Genomic DNA, 23,822 nt, shown 5'->3' with positions numbered 1-23,822 from the left:
ATCAAATAAATTGAACCAGTGAAGATGTGCATAGTAAGCTATATAACTGTGTGATCTCTTTACTTTTTACCCTCATCCTAACATCCTCTTCTTTTGGTTTTCATTTGTTCTCTTTTGTTTCCAGGTATACTGTGAGTTCTTTGGGCCAGGAACCATGAATTTCTGTGGGTTTATACAGTGCCTAGAACAATGAGAGGTGTGGGGAGAGAATACTCACTGGGGTCTCTTGGTGCTACCCAAATATGAATAATAATGCAAATAACAATAAAAATATAACTGGGGCCTGGCTCATCAACATAAATCCACTCCAACACCGGAATGTAGCCACTCTGAGGTAGATAGATATACACATTTTACCAGCAGCTCTACAAAATAATTTGGGAAAGAAAAGTAATGTATCCAGTGGAATCTATGAGAGAAATGTTAGATGGGCATGACATAATTGCCTGTAGTGGAATTTGGACAAGAGAATACTGGGGGTAACATATTACAAAATTGCTTTGGAATCTTAAATAAATATAATCAGTCAGAAAGACCTCAGATTTATATCCCATCTTAAAGGTGGATCACCAGCACTGGAAATTCAGCTGTTGCAGAATTTAAACCATCTGAATTGCACAGAGTTGTTGACTTAGTGAAGCCAATAAAAAAAACATTATATGGGTCATTTTTCACTTCCCTTTCTGTCAATATGAAATACCAGCATTGTTAAAATTCAGAAACATGCCACTTTTTTACCACTCTAAGAAAAAAAGTGCTGACCAACCAGCAAGATCAGTAATTGAAATAGTTGTCAATAGCAGGAAGTCTCCCAGATTCAGGCTCTAAGCAATGACATAGTAAATTTCACGCAGATTTCTGATGCCTTAAAATGTCTGAAGTAGCCCTCATCTTTCTGAGGAGAGAGCTAAAGAACATTTCTTGACTGCTGAAGAGAACTTTCCTACCATGCTGACTAAACAGAATCTTTTCAATACATCTAAAAAACATTTTTTAAATGTCTTGTAATCCTAAACTACCACAAAGTTCCCTTGTTTTCTTTCTCAGAGACTCTTGGACAGTTACTGATTTTTTAAAGAATTTATTATATATGCCTTTCGTTATTTTTATTCAATTTATTCTTCTCAAATAATGAATTAAAGTACATAAACAGGCTACAGCTGTTTAGGTTCCTAAATTCTGATACCTCCCCCATACAGGGCCACAACCTCCTTTTTCTTTGTCTTTGACTTTTCTGTAGACTGAAATTCAATACTTTTGTCTGCATTTGCTGCTAAAAGCCTTTTTTCTCCAGCCATGCCCCAGTTCCCTTGTGGCTCATTAAGCACATTTACATTTGGCTCTTAAAATCCTAAACAGCCCATTTCACGCCAAGCAATAGTGTACTGATGAAAGAAGCACTCTACTTATGGCTTGTGTGATGACAGGAAGAACTTCTTTGACTCTTGGCCTTGGTCTACACTACAGAGTTAGGATGACATAAAACAGCTTACATTGACCTAACTCTGTAAGTGTCTACACTACAATGTCGTTCCTGCCGATGTAAGTCATCCACTACTCTGACTTAATGACTCCACCTCCATGAGAGGTGTAGCGGTTAAGTTGATATAGCTGACACTGCGTCAGCATAACCACTGTCTTGCTTATATCACCTGTTGCTACCCGGATTGCCAGGCTGATATCCGGAGCCCTGCCTGGGCTGGCAGATGGAGTCCTGCCGGGCTGACAGCTGGAGCCCCGCCACAGCGGACTGACAGTTGAAGCCTCACTTCCCAGGGCTGACAGCTGGATTTCTGAAGCCAGGGCTTACATCAACTGTTGCTGCCTTTCAGAAGCTGTCCCACAATGCCCTGCTCTGACAATTAAATTGGTGCAAGCACTTCTGTTGAGGATGTGTACTGCTGGCACAAGGAGCATAGTGTGGACATGCAAAAGCAGTTCAATTACTGTGGTGGCTGTATGTCAACGTAACTTAAATTGACTTAATTTTGTAGTGTAGACTTGCCCTTAGACATCCCCACAAAGTCCTTTTTCATATTTTTTGGAGACAAACAAAATCATATAAGCAATATTTTTGGCAAAAGGCAGGTTTGGCAATAGCACTGAAGTTCTGGAAATGGTCAGGCTTATTCTGCAGTAGAGATAATTTCCTACAGCAGAATTAAGGATACTGTGAAATTCAACTGAAAGTTGTAAAAAAAGGTAAAAATCTGAATTTGGGATCTGTCCTAATCCTGAAGCCCTTCTGCAGGTAAAACTCACATTGAAGTCCACGCAAACTACTCCTACATCAGGTCTGTAGGACTGGACCCTGGAGCACTGTATACTTGTGTTAGTAGCTTCGATGCCCACGTGTAGATGGGTCACCTGCTACCACTCCCATTCTTAATGTTGTATCGATTATGCCTAAATTAGCAGGGTTACTTACACCACATAAATCTAATATAATACCATTAACAAATCAACACCTATCCTGATCCTATCTCCTTCCCAAATTCCCACTAAAAAGAAAGAGCTTTGCCAAGTGTCTGGAAAGTTAACAGTTCCAGATTCTGGCAGACAAGAGCAGGAAGCACATTCCAGAGGAGAGGAGCTCCCACAGGTAAATATGGTAGCTCCCTTGCTTCTATATTCCACTCTGTTTGCGCTTCTGTTGATTGCAACTGTGGTAGCATGGATTAAAGAGAGGCAATCACTTAGGTAACCCAGATCCAAACCATTAAGTGCTTTGACGGTAATAGACACCATCTTGAGTTGCACTCACTATGCTACAGGCTATTACTGCAGCTTGTGGAGTATAGGTGTAATAGGTTAACAAAAAATTTTCCTTAATAAGCAAGTTCTGAATCCTGAACCATTATATTCCAAATGGTCCCTACATACAGCTCCAAACAGTGTATCACATTAATCTAATTTAGAGCTAATAAAGGCATGGACAAGAACAATATGAGCTTCTGCCTTTGTAGGAGCAGTCAGAAAAGTGTGCTCTTCACTGCAACCGCCACAGACCCCTAAGCTGCAAACATGACTTCCAAATAACAGACATCTATCATCAATGTCGTGATTGATGTAACTCTAAGTAATTCTTCTGGTTTCTTCCCAAAACTTACTAACAATCTCAATCTTAGCTGGATTGAGCCTCAGCCAGGTGACTTTGATCACCCAGTCTCTAACAAACACGGCTGTCAGCTCCACGTACCAATGGGGTCAGTCATAATGGAGATATACAACAAGGTACCAGCCACATATTGCAGGTGCTATATCCCATATCTCAGGTAGAACACTGCAGTACACTATATAATAATGCCTAGCAGTGCATGAATACTTGTCTAAAAAAACACCCTTTGAGTCCTCTTGTGCCAGAAGGAGAAAAGTCACTTCAAAACAGTTCCATTCACTGCTAAAAGGGACTGAAGATATGTCAATAATGCCTCATGTTCAACTTCATGAAAAAAGACAGCAAATTTAACAAGATCAGAATGGACATATTGTCTTTGTCCATAGCCTGGAGAATATTACTGATTAATTGTATTAGTGCATTTTCACTCCCATAGCCAGATCAAAACCCAGAGCAACTAAGAGCAAGGAACTGTAAAGACGGCAAATATTACCAAAGCTGTTTGACCAAACCTTCTGAATGATTTTCCCAGATTATGAAATATGATACTGGTCTATATTTATTTTGGTCATCAACAGTCAGAGACATTTCTTGAGGAGGTACATTACCAACAGCTCTTTGAGAAAACCTGGCATCCGATCCTCAGACAAAAGCATCAATTATCTCCACCAACAATGGGCCCGTTGTCCCAATGCTGCCAAGAACTATATCAGTCCAGTGTACAGGTGGGGCCTGAAGCCACCATCTCCATTCAGAGTCACCAACTAAAATTCAAGCAGAGATGGAGCTGTATTAGAAAGCTCCATCCAAATTTGAATGATTTTATCTGCGGTGTAAACAATAAATTCCTCCACTCTTTTTTCCAGATGGCATACAGAGCAGGGCCACTGTGAGCCAACTTCCTGTGCAGGCCAGCTTCCTGCCTTCTGGCCAGAAGGAGGACTTGCATGGTTCTTTTCCTGCTACTGCAGCCAGGGGTCTTCAGCATCTTTCCAGCCAGTGGGGAAAGATCTACTTCTCATCCCTCTTTCCCTTGCCTGTCTCTATTTTTCTCTTTCCTTCTCTCTTTCTGTGTACAGAATAAATAACTGGCTGAGCTGAAGCTTAAAATCTGTCAGTACAGTTTCCCCATTCCTTTTTAATTCCACTCTGTCCATTCCTTCATTCTATCTGCTGCCTCATTCCTTCTCCTTCCCTCTCATTCATTTCAGACCCCATGTTACCATCACCTCCTCTCTCTCTTTCTTGCCCTCTCCCCGTCCCACACAACCTGTCTCTTACTTCTGCTCCGTATGCCTATGTGCATGAAAGCAGGAGGAAGAAAGGATGGAATGCTCACAAGAACAAGCTCTCATCAAAGGCTGCTATCCACTCCCTCTTCTATGCAGGCTGAAGATATTCTTCTGGATTCTAGACCCATCTGGAAAAGGAACTGCAGAATCTCAAACAATAATTAAGAATATTAGAAGAAATTAAGTTATCCAAAGTTCAAAGAATGCTTGGTTCAGGCTCTTATCAAGATTTGGGTGAAGGTTTGGGTCAGTTATTTTATTCAGACTTATACTCCCACCCCTTCTGTGCATTCGAGACCCTGAGACTTATTCTTCAGGCCAACTCAGAAATAAATCATTTGCGTTTTGCAGGAGGAGGATTCTGATAGTGCTGTATGAGTAACTCTGGACATATAATGACTGGAGATGTATTAATGGGAATATCTTCACAGGTAGTGCTGAGTGACAGAGAGAGAGAGTGCCAAACTGAGGAGAAAGGATAAGAAAATTCTAATAGACAACAAGGAGTTAACTGCAGACCTAAAAGTTGGCAGCTGCCTTGGTATCAGTGATCATGATCTAGTTACATTTACATTGTGCAAACAGAATATGGCACCAGCCAGTAATAGGTATATTTGGAACTTTAACAGGGTCAATTTTCCACAGATTAAAGCAACTGTTGTCCTAACTGACTGGGAACATAAATTTAAAGAGGAAAAATTTAAGCAGAACTGTTGTGGTCAGGAACGTCCAAAAGCTATGATTCCACAGATGTGAAAATAGTTACAGTAGGCAAGAAACGATACTGGTTAAAAAGAGATGTAGAAGAGGTGCTAAAACATAAAAGAATCAATCTATACAGATGGAAAAAAGGGGATGTAAATGGCAATGAATATAAGTTTAAAAATGTAGGTGATTGATAAGGGAAGCTAACAGAATCAATAAAATATAAGTGCCCAGTATGGTTAAAGACAATAAGAAGGCATTTTTAAAACATATCAGGAACAAAAAAAGGCCTAGGTCAAATACAGGTCAGCTGCTGAACGCAGATAGTAAACTTGTAAATAGTGATGTAGAAATATTCAAAACACATTTCTGTTCTATATTTGGAATTAAGCAGGAAAATGTATCCATCTCATCTGATAGTGTGAAGGAAAAGAAATTTGACCATTTGTAACAATGGAGGGGGTGAGGCAGCATATGCTAAAATTTAAAATTTTCAAATCAATATACCTCGTTAACTTATATCCAAGAGTACCAAAGGAGCTGAGGAGCTCTTTGTTGTTAATTTTAAACAAATCTTGGAATACAAGAGAAATTCCAAGGATTGGAGCACCACCAATGCAGTTCCAATATTTAAAAGAGGTGAAAGGGATGACTGAGGAAACTATAGACTAGTTTGCCTTACTTAGATCCTGGATAAAGTAATGGAACAGTTAATTAGGGAATATCAACAAAGAATTAGAGGCTAAAAATATAATTAATGTTAGTCAGAATAATTTTATAGAAAGTTGATGTTGTCTTTTTTTTACAGGATTATGAGTCTAGTTGATAAGGTAGCTGTATTGAGACAGTATACTTGGATTTCTCCAAGGCAGTTGATTTAGTACCATATGACATTTTGTTTAAAAAACTTGCATTATGTCAAATTAATAAGGCACATATTGAATGGCTTAAAAACTGACTCACTGAAGATCTCAAAATGTATTTGTTAAGGGGGAGATATCGATGAGTGGGACCATTTCTAGCAAGGTCCTCCAAGGATCAGTTATTGGTCCAAAGTTATTTAACTTTTTCCCCAACAATCTAAGTGATTATAAAAAATCTTTGCTGGCAAATTGTATAGATGACACAGACTGGGCATTAAATAACGAGGAGGACAGGTTACTGTTTCAGAGTGTTCTGAATCACCTGGTTAAATGGACACAGACCAACAAAATGTTTTAAAACAGTCAAATGCAGGGTAATACATCTGGAAACAAAGAATGCAGGTTATACCTGCAGGATGATAGCCTGTCTTGGAATGCAGTGACTCTGAGAAGGACTTTGGGGTCCTTAATTGAGCCTTCAGTGCAATGCTTTGGCAAACAGGTCTAATGTGATCCTAGATGTATAAAAAGGGGAATATCAAGTAGAAGTAAGAAAATGATTTTGCCTCTTTATACAGCATTGGTAAGACTGCTAAGAGCATACTGTGTCAGTTCTGGTATCCACACTTCAAGAAGGATGTGGAAAATACTGAAGAGAGTTCAAAGGAGGTCTGTGGTGGGGCGGCTATGCCATGCCTGAAGAAAAGGAATTAAAAGCAGCCCTGCAGAGGGCTTCAGCTGTGAAAGGTAGACTGGTTGGGAAAGCAGCCACAGGTGTGGCCAGCTTAATCAGGGACCAGCTGACCCTTATAAGAGGGCTGTAGGCCAGAAGCCAGAAAGATATTCTCTCTAGCTTCTGAGAGAGAAGTAGTGGGCTGCCTGGGAGCTGAGAAGGGTACCTGAGGTGGAGCAGTGCTGGGGAAGAGCAGAGGAGCTCCAGCCTAGTAAAACCCCAGACTGCAGGCCTTGAAAAGGACCTATGAAAAGGTACTGGGGCTTCAGAGGGGCAGCCCAGAGATAGGCAAATGCAGCAAGTCCTAACCCCCTTGCCAATGATGAGTGAGTTACAGACTGCAGTCTGCCCCAGTAAGCAGGGGCTAGATGATGACTGGCAGTAGCCACTGGTGCAAGGAGGGGATAGAGGGTTTGGAGTTCCCCTGGGAGGGGATACTCAGATTGTGGGTTACTCCTGGGGTAGAAACCTGATGTAGAGGGGCACTCTGGTCTGGGAGGGACACAGGGGGCTAGCAGCAGGTGACCCACTGGCCTGCAGAGGGTGCTCTGGGCTGGAAGAGCTAATTCCCAGGATGACCAGCAGGAGGCACTGCGCTGGTGAATTGTCACTCCACCACAAGACCATAAAAAATGATCCAGGGTTGGATGTGAGGCTTGAAGCTCAGCTTATTCAGCTTATCAAAAAGAAGGTTTTGAAGTGACGTTATCACTGTGTATTGGCACTTACACGTGGAAAAGAGATTTGATAGTGGGTGCTTTTCAACCTTGCTGACACAGGCCTAACAAGATCCAATGGGTGGAAGCTGAAGTTGGACAAATTCAACTTTGAAATAAGTAGCCAATTTCCTAGCAGTCATGGTAATCAAACACTAAAACAGTTTACTGGGGGAGGTGGTGGATTCAGCATTGCTTGTAGTCTTTTACAATTAGATTAAATATCTTTAATCCAGTTTCTGGGAGAAATTCTGTGCCCAACAGTGGGGACTGAGCTGGATGGTCATGAGTGATCCCTTCTGGCTTTGGAATCTGTGAATCTGAGTCTGCCTGTTAGCCTCTTTATTCATGGTTTACGGGAGAACAGTATTGCTTTCCATACACTAAACATTTGCAGCTCAGCATTAAAACAATGACTATAATCAAATCTCATGCTCAAGGGCTTCATCCAGGTGCCTGCAGGGGTCAGGAAGGAATTTTTTTCCTCCAGTGCAAAATTGGCCAGATGTATTCTGATTTTTTTCCCTTCCTTTTTTTCTGAAGAATCAGAGTTGCTCCACAGCTGGAGAATGGACACCAGACAGCGTGGACCAGTACATGCTCAGGGTCAAGCTGATTGCCAGATTTGGGGTTATGAAGGAATTTTCCCCCAGGTCAGACTGGTAGAGACCATGGGTTTTTCTGTCTTCCTCTGCAGCCTGGGTTGTGGGGTGCATGTTAGGATCATCTGGTCATATCTCACCTAATCAGTTTCATGCCTTTGCAGGGGCCTTGGGCACTAGTGCACTTCAATCTCTCCTGTTTTCAGCTTGTGGCACGCAGCAGTTTAATCTCCTAAAGGCTGAATTGCCTTTGTCTAACCAAAGTAATTGGACTCAGTAGAAGGATATGTGGTTGAAATATAATGGCCTGTGTTATACAAGAGGGTCAGATTATGATCCAATGGTCACTTCTGGCCTTAAATTCCATGAAGTTTATGATTTACAGGATTATGTGGTGGACTTTATCTACACTTGTGTCCAACTCTCAAATGGGGGAAATATAATAACTAGTTATAACTGCCATTCTTGTTGTTTTAAACAAACCATCAGGATGTCAGGGATTGGCTAGATAATATTTTCATGTTTTTAAACCTGTATCAGGTGGTTGGAATATTAAGTAGAGTTTTATCACTAGTGTCACTTTCAAAATCTGCCCAAGCCCTGATAACCAGGCCACAGTATGTAAAGTTCTCTGTGAAACAGGAATTTACTTGCTGGGCTATATCCTTCCTTGTGCTGCACTGACAGTTTTGGAGTCAGAAAATGGAGTGAACCTCTCCTCTCACTCTCATGCAGCCAATCTCTCTAGAAATGGAATGAGAGGGGAGACCAGCTCCCATGCTGGATCATGCATCAAATCTAGAAGGAGACATGGTTTGCCAGCTAGTGACTCTGCTTCAGCCAGCTAGGGAACATATTTATCCACTTTAGAGCAACAGCAAAGAGTACCTCACAGTCTGATGCCAGGGCTTCCCTTAAGCCATGTAAGCCTGTAACTGGACATCTTGCTGGCACCACTCCTGGATCTCTAGCACTGAGACATTCTCTGCACTGTAACTCAGCTCCTGGGAACCTCTGGCACATCTCTCATTCTGCTTTGTCTGCTGTAACACAAGACTCAAGAACCTCTGGCAACAAGACATAACTCTGCCCCCTTCACTATACTGCAGGTCTCAAGCACCTTTGGTACCACGGCACAACTGTAACTTCCATCGCAAGCACCTCTGCCCATACAGCTCCTTCAGTTAAAAGACATGAGCTTGCCCATGTCGTTTAAAGGAATGAAACTACTGAAACATACTGCCCACAGACAGGATATGTGTAGGTAGTCATGAGGAAAGTTGTTCCCTCCTGGCCTGATATGAGGAGATCTCCAAATATGGTAGGTTATTACAGAGTCTCTGTGCTAAACCTCCTGAGTAGTCTGCCAGCTGTGCCTAACTGAAGCGAATAATATTCTCTGATGTGAATTTTCTGTCCTTTTTCTCTTTGCAGATGGCTTTACTTCTGAACTACCAAATTGAAAGAAACCAAAAAAAAAATGCTCTTAAGATGACACAGCAAACATAGACCTTCAGGACTCAAGCTACATTGCCTTCAAATTCCTCCTCAAGACCCACTGCTGATCTGATGCCTACAAGAAATCAGCCAATGACTGACAGTTAGGTCAGAGGCAAAAACAGCGACAGCCCTTAAAACTATTTAGAGCCATCAGGTTGTCATGTCACCTAGCCTACATAACTGCAATCAGATTAGCATTGCCTTCATCCTTCCTTCACTTCCCTCTTACTGTTTGTTATACTTATTCACAGCAACTTGTTTTAAATTGGAATGTAATCTCTTAGGGGCAAGGGCTATGTCTTCCTACGTGTTTGTCCAGTACCTAGCACAATCCCTGATGCTGTATTTAGCATTACTGAAATGCAAATAAAAAATAAACCACTGATGCTTGGAAACAGACTCATGGAATACAGTCTTGCTCTGTGATACACCTAGCCTAGACACCACTGTGATATAGCACAAGAGATTTAAACATAGGTAGACTATACATCAGCACACCTTTCATAAGATCAGCGTCTCCAAAAACAGAGCCAAGGCTACAGTATCATAGTTAGTATTGAAAATAGAAACTAATCACTACTGTTGAAAGCGCGTCACTGATTTTGCAGGAAGTATTGCCAGGCTGATTTGTTTGTGGGAAAGATGGTAGAGTTGGGTGGGGTCATTGTGTTGCCCCAGATCCACTATCTTCTCAAGGAAAGGGCTAGAATCTTACTATTTAACTATTAGATAAGATTATCCTTTACATTGATAGATTTTCCTCAAAATAAGTTATTAAAGGATGGACTTCACAGGCCCTGTATACTTCAAGATTTGAAAAAAAATTCTAGAGACAGTGCAAATGCCCATGTATTGGGCAATCAAGCAAAATTCCCATTGAAATAAAAACTAAGAAAGGGCTGCAGGATTTGGCCTAGTATTTTATTTCCATCTTAGTAAAATGAGCTGCCTTTTAGAAATATAGTACCTTCAGAGAGTCAAGAGAAAAAGACCTTTTTATACTTGTAACTAAATGCCTCTGGTAAGATTAAATACTGTAATCACTTTTCATGCATTTTTAAAATGTTAATTTTTGTTTGAAATATTTAAATGATTTTCTTATATCTATTAATAAATAATCTCATACCTGTGCATATATTGCTGGCATACACAGCAAAAATGATTGCTATGAATTTTAATTCTTTGCTATACCATGTAGGAGGTCACAGCTATCCATTAGGTGGAAGATTAAGGGTAGAGAAGGAATGGATCTTATTTCTAAGCGATTAAACTGTTTCTGAAACAGGATCCCATCTAGATGACGGATGGTTGATGCCATCATATGGTGTTTTATAGGCTGCTGTTAAGTGAAATTTTGTTTCTCAAGGGGGCTCTGGTTTGGGCTTGTAAGAATGTTACTGTCAGTTTTCACTTCTGAGATATTTGGAATGACTATAAAAAGCTTTTTAGAACAGTCCATGAGAACCACAGTAAAAGTAGTATTTTGGGCAAAGAAAGATAGGAAGTATATGACCGTTTTGCTCCATGAATATGCCCTATGTATATTAATTCTGTTTGCTAAAGATTAGGGGTCTTGCGATTTCATTGAACTTACTCTGAAGGCTGCTGAAACCCTCTTTGTATAGCAGATTTAATTTTATATGAACTGTTTTAGAGGACATCTGGTGTTAAAGATAACAATAGCCTCAATATGTAAGATGTTTTACTGTGATTTTCCTGCCAGGATTATAAAATCCACTGTTAAGTGAAGTCTTAATGGAAAATGTTACACTGAGATGATAGCACATGTTTGTAATTTTTTTATTGACAAAACAAGACGTGGCCCTGTAGAGCATGTGCATGTTAGATAAACTTAAACACATTGTTTGAGAGACAGAGAACTTTCAGAAACAGACCGTTGTATTCACTAGTTCTTTAGATGCCGGCAAGCCATCCCTTTGCTGACATTTACTGAAATATTATTTCAGATGGGAAAGCAACTACATGATTTACAGCGATTCTAGGTCTGATCCAAATCACACTGAAATCAATGGGGATCTTTCTATGTAGTTTAATGGGAGTTGGATTGAGCCCTTTGAGAGTTGGAAATAAGCCTCAATCATTATACTTTTTTAGTAGAAGTTTATGATTTTGCACTGAGGTCCATCATCTTATTTCTCATGGCTTTAAGCCTGTAATGGTATAATCCACCTTAAGGACAAATACTAGCTTTCCACCACCAAGACTATAAACTACTATTTTCAGTCCAGGAAGTCAAGTCACTGGGGATTCCCACAAAGAAACAATGTGACAGACTAACAATCCCCTCCTACCTCAAAAAGAACATTTTTATGACCAAACTTCCCTCTTCTGTTCTTGTATTAATGCCACTGTAACCAAAAGATTAGCCTCCAAGTTCTCAGATTTCCTTCCTGTTTTTCTCTCCCATCTCCAATTTACAGTATTTCATGCTATTTAATTTGTGGGTCTGTAAATGTGGCTAAAGTTCTCTTTAGCACAGTTTATCAAAAATAGCAGAGTGCACCAACAGTAAAGGAGTTAGTCCGTCCCTTCCAAATCCCATTAAAAACGACCTCAACACTACCCTGGAAGCTCATTTATCTTACACGTACAAATCCAGCTGCACATGGGAAAATGGGTGCATAAAGAGAAAGCATGCACACACAGTATTAAGAAGGGAAGTTTAGACATGCCCAAAGCACAAGTGTGAGAAAGTTGGACACAAATGTATTGGATACGTTCCAAGGATGGCCTAAAAGACAGGCACATGCACCTCATGTAACACACAGTATGAGATTTATATATATACACACACAGTGGAGGTAGGCTAGGTGAAGTTTGTTAGTGTGAGCCTCCTATAGGCTACCTGGTCAGCCACTGACATACATAGGTGGCATCATCTGAAATGAGACTCATATGCTATTTGAATTTGGTGGAGAGGAGACGGGGGTGGGGAGAGGACAGAAGATCTGGGGAGAATAGGAAGAAGAGAAGGTGAAGAACCAGAAGAGAAGGACCAGAAAGTGCGCAGTCACTGCTACAAGCCAAAATGCTACATCTGTTGGTACTGATTCAGATGAGAAAAAGGAAAAGGAAATGCTTGTACCCTGGGAACAAGGCTAACAGACCATGCTTTAGTTACATGAACATATTAAAGATGCTGGTATTCCAGAGGTACAGCCTGGATAGTCACACATGATCCATCACCTCTGTGAGGACCTGCTAGGGGACGAGTACAGACAGAGCCAGCTGAGGTATATTCTGCCTATAGCAGTCAACATTACCCCAGACATGGGTGTCCAGCCCACATGAGAATTCCAGGGAAACATGGAAGACGTTGTTACAGTCAGCCACATCCACATACAGAGATTAACTCCTAGTTGCCCTGCTCAGGAGAACTAATTATTATATTAGCTTTGCTAGGGTGAGACATCATCAATGTATTCATTTACTTGTCAATGTATTCATCACTGAAATGTGGCTGTTTCTTGGGATCTCCCTTACCATACTGCTCTCTGCTCATCACCATAGGTCCAATGGCAATAGAAGATGCCATCCTGTCACTTTGCAAGTGTGGTCAGACTGCTGCAGCTTGAACTCCTCCTATACATGCTGGATACGTATTACATAGTTAACTTTTGATATGAGTTATTATATGCTAACACACTGGACCACAAACCACCTTTTACTCTGTATTTGTACAGCACTTAGTACAACAGAACCCAGCTCCTGTGTGAAGCCTCTGACATTACTGTAATAAAAATAATAATGGAATTGCCACAAGCTCCTGTGAACCTAAGATGACAGGCACTCAGGTCTACTATTAGGCCTACTATAAGGCATGAACTTGCCCATGTGTGCCCCTAACGGCCACATATATGAATTATAGCCAGGGGGATTTCAGGTGCCTGCAAGCTGATAAATGCCTGCATTGTACTAGGTGTCTGCAGACTTTGCGCTGTAAAACTGGGTGTGCAGCCAATATCACAGCACAAACCTTGCAAGTATCTAGTACAATGAATGCACCTAGCAATGAAGTGGAGCTAAGTCCTGTATTCCTACAACCAAACATAGCACAAGACCTGCAAGCATCCAGCATAATATGAGTATTAGGAATCAGGGCCTGCTACAGAGCTAATCTCCAGGCGAATGCATCAGTACAGCTGGCCTGCAGCAGATTTCCTGACTAGCTGGAGGAGCCTACAGGCTGGCTCTTAAACAAGCAGTTTGCTGGCTGCCTAATGCTTGTGCCTACTAGTGTGTTTGCTCTTGCGTTGCTGTGTTCCTGCCTCACCCTCTTATCTTGAACCTCTGCTTGCCTGATATCCCGCTCGCTCCAGTTCCTGACCTGTGGCCTTGGCTTCTGACAAATGACTGTGGCTTGGTCCTTGGTTCTGGTATCCAGTTCCTGCCCTCTGGTCTGACCTTTAGCTCTGACTTCCAACCACTGATTCTAGCTCTGATCCCAGTGCTTTGTTCCTGATCCCTGCTCTGACCATTAGGATAGACTGCCCTCATCCCAATTGGATAACCGTGCATAGCAATATGCGTATACCTCCTATTGTCCTGCATCTAAGGCTGTGAGAAAGTGCATACATGCTTTTTTAAAGTATTTTCAGATTTTTACACAAGGTCTTCGAAATTAGTTTTCTCTGAGTGAGCACGTTAGTGTGCACTTTAGTATCCCAACATGAACACACAATTGTTTCTTTGGTAATCTGCCCCACAACCAACAAATTTATATAGTGACCAATGTATTCTTAACTCTACTGGGATCCCATATCTAAAGACCAAGGCATAGGGTTAAATAAAATTATTATCAGTGGCTTAACTAGTGAGCACATCTGTTTTGACTGGAGAAATAATAGCCCATTGGGAATAAAATCCTAGTTCATATAGAAGATTTCTCAGTGCTCTCAGGCATGTATGGCTAAGAATGAGATCAATCCAGCTGCACAGAAGGATTTTTCCTGAGTTGTCCAAACAGGGTTAACACCCTATTCTGCGATTATTTCTGGTGAGGTCTGAGCTCCACAGGCAGAATTCCTTACTTGATCACATCTCCCTACCACTGACCTATTAAACAAAAGCTTCCACTACTTTCTGCATCTCTACATGGCTTAAAGTTACAACTGCTTACAGTATGTCTCATATAAGTACACCATCTGGCTAATACATGCTGAACACTCAGTATCCACTGCGTCAGGGCTGACCACAAAACCACCTCTGAAACTCATAAAGTTAGCAATTTCTCCACGGATTTCCCTTCTGATCCAACATACAGCCTTTATGATTCATGCTTGCTACAATACCCTGCTTCAGGCCCCAAAAAGACATTCAGCAATACATTGAAATTTTGATAGCTGACTAGTTGTGTTTACCATCTAATTTACATATTCTTAAAACCCTACAAGTTCATCTAAAACCCAAGTGTTTAAAGAAAAAAGTCATTGCATGGTACAGCAAACAGATATTTTTAGACACTACTCAGCCAGTTACAGACCAAACTAACAATCTTATGAAAGACTTCTTACATGTGCATATATTTTTCTTGATTCAGATTACGTCAATGAATTTAGCAGTGCCAAATTGTTTTCTCCATCCCAAATGAACCAAAAGTGCATTCAACTCTGGCAAACACTTTCACACATACAGCCTAGTTGACACTAAGTGACACCACCTCATCATTTTCCATTCCCCCAGACAATCTAGCTTGGCAGAAACTCCCAATCAAACACTAGAATGGCAATTCATCATATCTGGAAAGTGTTCACATAGCTATAATCTGCTCATGAACACAAGAAAGTATTAATGAGGCACACACACTTAGTATTCCTCCAGTGGCCTGTAGAAGTCCTTAACCTTCCTGGCTAAATTTAAATCTTCTGAACAACCACTTCATGATCTTTCTAAAGATTTACACACACACCCCCAAACATGTCCTGCTTACTCCAACATTCTATAATAGTGTGCACAAGATTCAACTGGATAAAGCACTCTCTAGAGATGTGTGAAATATTCAGAATGAAATTTAAAATATTTGAGCTTTAAAGAATTTGCACATTACATTGTGAATCCATAAGTGGTGACACTTCCATGAAATATTTTTGCTAAAACAAGCCCAATTGCGTGGGAAATTGATTTCACTGAGTTGTTTTTAAGTGCAATTTGCATTTTTTCACAGCCAAATTACCTTTTTCTTGAAATGTTATGGGAGCAAAAACAGGTCAAGCAAAGCTGCAGAAAATTTCAGAAGGAATCTCACCAAGCCTAAAATTTTCAATAGTCAGTATATCAAATTATGCTCCTAAATTCATATTGAAGCACCAGTTTTAAGGGTGTTTCCAGTGAAGTTAATATGAATTGTTCACCACCTTTGAAATTAAATCATTTACCTACCAGCCTAGCTTTTGGTATCCATTTCTGAAAATTTTGGCCTAAATGTACTCTATAGTTTCATGCAACCTATTTCTACAGCTCATATCTTTCATGCCTTCTCAAACTGGGAGCTAGACAAAGGCATCTCATATATAAAATCATATGTCTATTCGTGAATTTGGGAGTGTGCATATATATTTTCCAAACACTATCACATTGGTAGACAGACTAGATGTTAATCTAATAGGATTAGGCAACCTTTCAGGGATTTCAGTAAGTCATTTTATACAGTTCCACATGGGAAATTATTAGTTAAATTGGAGAAGATCGGGATTAATAAGCAAATTGAAGGGTGGATAAGGAACTGGTTAAAGGGGAGACTACAATGGGTCATATTGCAAAGTGAACTGTCAGGCTGTAGGAAGGCTATCAGTGGAGTTCCTCAGGGATCAGTCTTGGGACCAGTCTTATTTGATGTTTTTATTAATGACCTTGGCACAAAAGTGAAAGTGTGCTAATAAAATTTGCAGATGACACAAAGTTCTGTATTCCCAATACAGAGGAGGACCAGAATATCATATAAGCAGATCTAGACAACCTTGAAAACTGGAGTAATAGACATGAGATGAAATTTAATAGTGGAAAGTGCAACGTCATGCACTTAGGGACCAACAACAAGAATTTTAGCTATAAGCTAGGGCCTTATCAGTTGGAAGAGACAGAGGAGGAGAAAGACCTTGGTTTATGATATTGATCACAGGATGACTCAGAGCTGTCAGTGTGATGTAGCCATGAAAAAGCCTAAAACAGTCCTAGGATGCATCAGGTGAGGTATATCCAGTAAAGATAGGGAAGTGCTAGTACCATTATACAGAGCACTGGCAAGACCTCATCTGGAATACTATGTGCAATTCTGATCTCTCACATTTCAGAAAGATGAATTCAAACTGGAACAAATGCAGGGAAGGGCTATTTGGATGATCAGAGGAACTGAAAATCTACCTTATGAGAGGAGACTCAAAACGCTTGGCTTGTTAAACCTAACCAAAAGAAGGCTGAGGGTAGAAATGGTTGCTCTATATAAATACATCAGAGAGATAAATACCAGGGAGGGAGAGGAGTTATTTAAGTGCCAATGTGGACACAAGAACAAATGGATATAAACTGGCCATCAACAACTGTTGCTTGAAATTAGACAAACGTTTCTAACCATCAGAGGAGTGTAGTTCTGTTTTCCTTGCAAAGTCAGTCAGGGTCAAATTCTGTATTTTCACTCTTATTGAGTAGTTCCTTTCACCTCAAATAGTTCCAGTCGTTTTAGCTGCATTGCTTGAGGAGTGAGATGCTACTCAAAGTGAGTAATGGTGGTTGAATTGGGATGCTTTAGGATTCAACACAGACCAGTGAAGGGATTGTGTCTCTGCCTGCCCTGCAACTCTGGATGCTTTCAATGCTATGTTGCTGTAGCTCACAGTTCTGAAACAGCAGCAAGCATACAAGCATGCAGGTCACACCTTGACTTCCTCTGCCCAGTTACTCTTTGTAGGGTGGCCCCAAAAACCCCACTCGAATTTCACGAAAACCATCTCCCTGCAGGGTCCAGCCCTTTCACTGACTACTAAAGTTAAATTCATCGGTCCTTTAAAGAGACACTACATCACAGCTCACTAATTTAGCTGGGATTTGTCGAACCCTATTTCAATCACAGCACTGTATTGGTTTATAGTGAAAGTAAAACAAATTTATTTAACAAAAGGCATGGGATTAAGCGCTGTCAAGTATAAGGAATAAAGATAGAAAATATACTTCTAAGACAAAAACTTAATTTCAGCAAGTTACAATCTTTGTCTAAGCAGGTTTCTTACCTAAACTCAGTTGAACCCCGCTTAGTTGAAAGATCCAATATGCTGTGATTTCAAGAGCTCTGTCCCCTTTCATGTCTGAAGTGATGGATACCAAAATGATTTTCTGTGTCTCCTTATATCTCCCAAAGTTCATTGACCCTGTTATAGGAGGCAGGGAGGCTTCCTGCTGTTCTTCCCTTCTTGTTGACTTCCCATGCCCCTGCATAATGCTTTGTTTTCATTGGAGACAGGTAATTAATCGGTTTCTCCCTGTAACTTTACAGCATATTGTCAGTAAGTATCTACAATTCCTTATACAGTGTTAATGCATTTATTTCACAATGATATTCATTAGCAGCATGTCATACACTTTCATAAAAAAAAACCTTACTAATACACTTTTATAATACAGTTATATTTTATACAGTCAGTTAATTCAATTGCTCATCATTTGAGGTTCAGATCCCCTGCCTTTATAGCCCAGTAAACCTCTGAAATTTACTATTTGATTAGTAAACCCAGACCAAGCTTCTCTCTCCTGCTGAGGTGTAGATGCCATGCTGTTGTTTCAAAGTTCATTGAGCCTGCTTCAAGAGGCAGGAAGGCTCGTTGGGGGTGCAGTCTTCATCCCCTGTTGAGATTAAATATTCATCCTTCCCCACTTGCTTACCTAACGGCATTGTTTACCTTGCATGTCTATGTGCTTTCCTTTGCCTTTGGTTACACCTTGCCTAACTTACATCAGAGATACATTCAAGAAGGCAGAAGCACATTCTTTTGCCTAGGGTGGGGTGCCTTATGTCCTACCAGGCACACATTTTAATAACATATTTCTAGCACATATTTATAAACCTTTATACACACCCTGTACATACACCACACCATGATTTTTTGGGACCAGTGTGTTACCAGTTTGTATATGATACCTTACAGGACACCTTTTAGATACACAATATGAGACCAGTGCATTAGGTGTAGTGAGTATGTCAGGCCTGACAAAAGTTGCTAATACAGAGTAGTGAACCACCACTGGGCCTCTGTGTCATTAGATTCTATCCCTTATTTAGCCAGTTCCCCCTACTTGTGTGTGTCCTTCACTCAGCAACATGACAGTAAAAACAATTTTTAAAAACAGGAAATGTCACAATAAAACTACAAAAATTACTTTTAACTGATTAGCAGTATCCTTGTAAGTTTCAAAACACATTGTGAGGTAGATTAGTGTTATCTCCATTTTACAAACAGGTAAACTCAGGCACAGGGAGGTTAAATAGCTTGCCCAAGTTCACACAGCGAGTCTGATTTCACATCCCATGCATGGACCCTAGACTAGGCTGCCTTCACATCCTCTGCATTCATGTACTTAGGACATGTACCTTGTATTGTAGATATTATGGAATTATTATGAATGTTTACATGCACTATTACGTAAATGTCTACTTCATAGGAATAGAGTATAAATCACAAATTGCATATAAGTGCTGGGCTAATTTCTCAAAGGTAACTGCACCTATTACTTAGCTTATTATCCCTGAATTGGAATGATACTAGGATTTGGTAGTCAAGAAAAAATGAAATCTGAGTTAAACTGAGAGCGCACTAACAAACATGCGTACTGCATTTTTAAGAATAATTGGTTACTAAATTCCCTCCAGCAACGAAGCAATAAATTTATGTTGTGTAATTCTATCCTACACAGTACTGTACATCAAAGAAAATATTACCTTGCTTTAGGAAACTATGGAGGGTTTCCTGAGGGAAAATAAATCAGACAAATCAGTCCCTTAAGACAAGAGAGAACTTATTCTACAACAGGGATGAAATGAATGGGCTTTAAGTCCTCCATCTAAGTCCTTTCAATAGCACTATAAAAGGCCAGGAGAAAAGAAAAAATACACATAATCCAACTGTTCACAAATAACAGACTTTGAAAGAGAAATTAAGGTCCAAGTTACCATGCCAACATGAGGCTCAAGAGAAATTTGTATGACATACATGTAGTACCAGTGCCCAGCAGAATGAAATAATGCCCCTTAAAATTCTAGGGGAAAAGAGAAGGTGAATGAAAGAAAAGGATTTAAAATCATCACTGTTTCCTACCTTTCACTGAGAGTCCTTCCAGAAAATCCAGAATGTGAGACATAGTGATGAAATAATTGAATTCTGGACCCCTGAGCAGAGCCCCAATGACTATGAAATAGTCTTACTGAAGAGGACTCTGCTGAGCATTGAAAAAGAAGAACTTGAGTAAAACTACTATATCTGGATAGAAAAGTAACCCTTTTTATGTGGCTTATAATGGGTTTGAGTTTCATCTGTTTTACATCTAGGTAAACCAGGATTAACTACATTGAACTCAGCAAAGTTATATTTGCATAATACAAATGTAAGTCACAGAAGAATCTGGGCCCATGTCTTTTAAAAGCAGAGTAAATTCACTGTTGCATATGGTGATCAAACATCCTGGCCTATGTGAGGAAATTGCAGAATTAAAGACATTTTTTAGCATTTTATTCCACAAAAGTATGCAGTGATACTGTTCTGATTCACTGTGCAGAGCTACATCCTGAGAGGGCTGAATACCCCAGCATAGATGGTCTTCTCTAAAAGAAGAAGGAATCTGAAAAGTGGCCATCTTCTGCTATCTAGAACTGACTGCTCTCAAAGGCCAATCTTCTAACCAGAAAAATCTGTTCTCCTTAATATAGTACCTCAGAGCTGTCAAAAATGAAGCACATATCCATACACCCTTACAGTGACTGCCTCTGAATTCACAGGGTAAAGAAAGTCCCTGTTAGGTCTGAAAAGATAGAACATGTTGTCATGTCTCTATCAGAGCGCAGAGGAAAACTGAATACAAAACTCATGCTTTAGCAATTTTTGTAAAAGTGCTGCCAGTCACATGGCTAAAATGCTCTCAGCACTGAAAATAAATTCCAAGGCAGCAATGACAGCTATTAGAATGATACCACGCGTAAAATACTTGAAACCTTCGTAACTGTCACCTTGAGTAGTCATCCAACAGAGCATCCATTTACTTAAATATAGCATAGTTGAAAACAAAAATGTGGGCAGGGGAAGGCCCCAACTTGGGGTAGGGAGAGACAAAAGTAAATATGGTTTACCTGCAAGAAGCAATTTTGCAGGCAGCACTTTGTTAAAAAAAAAAAAAAAGCAATAAGAGCAAATGAGTAAAGTCCACACTCTGCTTGCTCATTTCACCCACAAGCAGATGTCTATTTCACCACTGCAACATGGGAAATTGTACAAAGACAAGAAAGTGACAAGTAGTTTGAAAGGGTGTCTAAATAAATGCAAGTTAGTCTTTCCTCATTCTTCTGCTGACCAATATTCATTTACAATCTGCTATATTTCACAAGATTTGGTAAAAATGTTTGCATTATATATACAGAACAGCCTCATTATGAATCCACCTGAGAACACATGCGAGGCACTGAACTGGGGTAGCATTTAGAAAAAGAAAGAAAAGCTTTATTTGCTTTCTATCTCAGCAGGAAGATAGACACAAATGTTGCACCAGCAGCAAAACTGGAAATTTCAGGTTTAAGCCTGGTTTTGAGAAGACTAAAAACAAATCACATTTTAGCATTTGGTTTTGTATGTGTTTGCATTAGTGTAAGTGAATAAGAGTTTTTACCCATGAATACTGCTTCTTGCTGTCCAAAAACAAAAAATGCACTTACATTCAGCAGGTATTATGGAAAATTGTCCTTGACAGGACACTTTTCGAATAGAAGTTGCTTCTGCAGGTGCTGACTCTTGGAATCACCATTATAGTCCTGGGAAATAAAGCTATTGGAAGCTGTTTTTCTCTGGAGAAAGGAAGTTCTCCCTTGCCAGCAGTGTGAAACATCAGACCTGGCTTTTTGCTGTCACCCACTACCCCTTCAGCAGGTCCACACATCCTGATTGTCACACATACAGCAGTCAAGCTAAAGGGTATATATCTGGGGATTCTTTCCTGGCTGAATAGTATTATCAACTGAAGAAGAATTCTAAAGTTCCCCAATCCTCCAGAAAGCAATCCAAGGACTCCTTAGTGATGGAGGAAGTTGCCTCACCTCCAGGTAATGTTCTAGCACCTCTGCTCTTGGAACCAAACTTTCTTTGGACTGTGTTGCTTCAGCAGAGGAGAGCAAGAAGGGGTCAGAAAAGGGAGCTGTGTAGAATGGGAGGCAAGGAGATTATTTCTTCCATTTGCTGTGGAGTCAATATCTGTGAACCTTATGGACTTAGAGGACTAACACAAAGGCTAATTTGCAAAATGAAGATACCCTGTCCTGTCCCCCCAGCTTGACAGAACAGGACAACATTTTGCCACTGTTTCCATTGCACTGCAAACATGTCATGATGTGAACTCTGTTGGCACTGTCTCCTCTAAACATATTTTATTCCTTCGCTCTCTTTTAGTTCACTCCCTGGAACAGGAGAATGGTGGGTGAAGAAACGGTTGGAATGTGTTTGCTATAGCACAATTTTCTTCTCTGCAGACACTTCCTCCTGGCTGTCAGAATGGAGCAAAATATCAGCTTCTTTTAAAGTACAGTGCCTTACTGATTAATCCCCCAGGAAACTCAGCTGAAAATATGGACACAGGTTTTCTATGGACAAAAAAAGCATCCCCTCAGTGTGGACTATGTAAATAATAGTAACAGTTTTCAATTAATTTTTTCCCATTCACTTAAATTTTCTTTTCCTAATGGGGATCAAGCATGTAGCTCCATCATGTTTTAGGGACTGATCGTCATGCATGTAATTCACAAAATAAATTACAATTATGGGCCTGATTCTCCATTCCATTCCCTTCACAGGGCTCCAGCAATATAAAGGGACCATAAAGCTGATGGAACTGGACCCCAAAGAATCACTTCAGCATAAGGTGGTTCCCCTGCTGGCACAGCACTGTTGAAGTTATTCTGCAAAACCTCCCCCATAACTTCTGTTACAGAGACCATGGTCAGAGGAGGGGGCATGGCCATAGTGCTGTTGCATTCCAGCTATTCTCAGCTACACGAATAGGCCCTTGTGGCCGCTGCAGCCAAGTGTGAACAAGGGGATCACTGAGACCTCCCAAAGTTGACTTGCATATTGGGTAGTTTGTCTCCAAATGGGATGTAACAATTGGAAGAGACACTGTTTGTACCATCCAAATTCTTTCTGTAAAATAAAAGGGTTCTTTAAAAACTTGGATTTCTGACATTAAAAAATTAGTATAAACTGATGGCTTATAAAATTTTCTAGTTTGTAATGGCTAGCAAAATATTTCTACAGCATAAATAAAAGTATTTAAACCTTACAATCTAGTATAGTATCCCACAGCTGCTCCCCGCTGTTTGACTTCATCAGTAAACTAGCTTCTTGCTGCAGGCTTTACAGTTGCTTCAAATGACATTTTTTCCACTCTCACATGACATATGAACTTCAATATTACTTTACAAGACTATACTTCACATCTTCTATATATTTTCTGAAAGTTCACTTAGAGGTAGGTGTCTTTGAATATCTTGAAGCAACTGCAGCTGGATTAATCAAAAAAGAAATACAGTTCCCTTTATACAGTAATTCTGACACAAAAACCCCACAGTGTCTATGGAGTTCCTGAACTGATTCCCCAAGTGTCTCTCTTTCTCTCTCTCTCTCTCTCTCTCTCTCTATATATATATATATATATATATAATTGCATACAATTGTGCTCCCATTAAAATTACAAGAGAAATATTGAGAAAAATATTACTAAGATGCTTCATAACTAGTACTAGCATAAACAATACTAGAGTATATGTATTTCTTAAAATTTCTAAAATTCTAGAGGGGTCCATCAAGTTCTCTGGGCATCTATCCCATAAGATAAAAATCACAAAGCAAACAAAGGGCAGACCCTAAACATACCCACCAAGCCAACTGTTTCAGCAACAGACCTTGAGAAAGGGCAAAAAGTTTAGGACATGTAGGTAACTATTATAAACCCCTCAGAGAATCACAGAAAATAAACCCAGCAAACACCTATTAAGTTATTTTGGTCAGCTTCCTACCAATGCAGGACTGTTCCC

This window comes from Gopherus flavomarginatus, chromosome 10, assembly GCF_025201925.1.
Source record: "Gopherus flavomarginatus isolate rGopFla2 chromosome 10, rGopFla2.mat.asm, whole genome shotgun sequence".
In the NCBI taxonomy this organism is placed as follows: Eukaryota; Metazoa; Chordata; order Testudines; family Testudinidae; genus Gopherus; species Gopherus flavomarginatus.
This window is presented reverse-complemented; position numbering follows the sequence as displayed.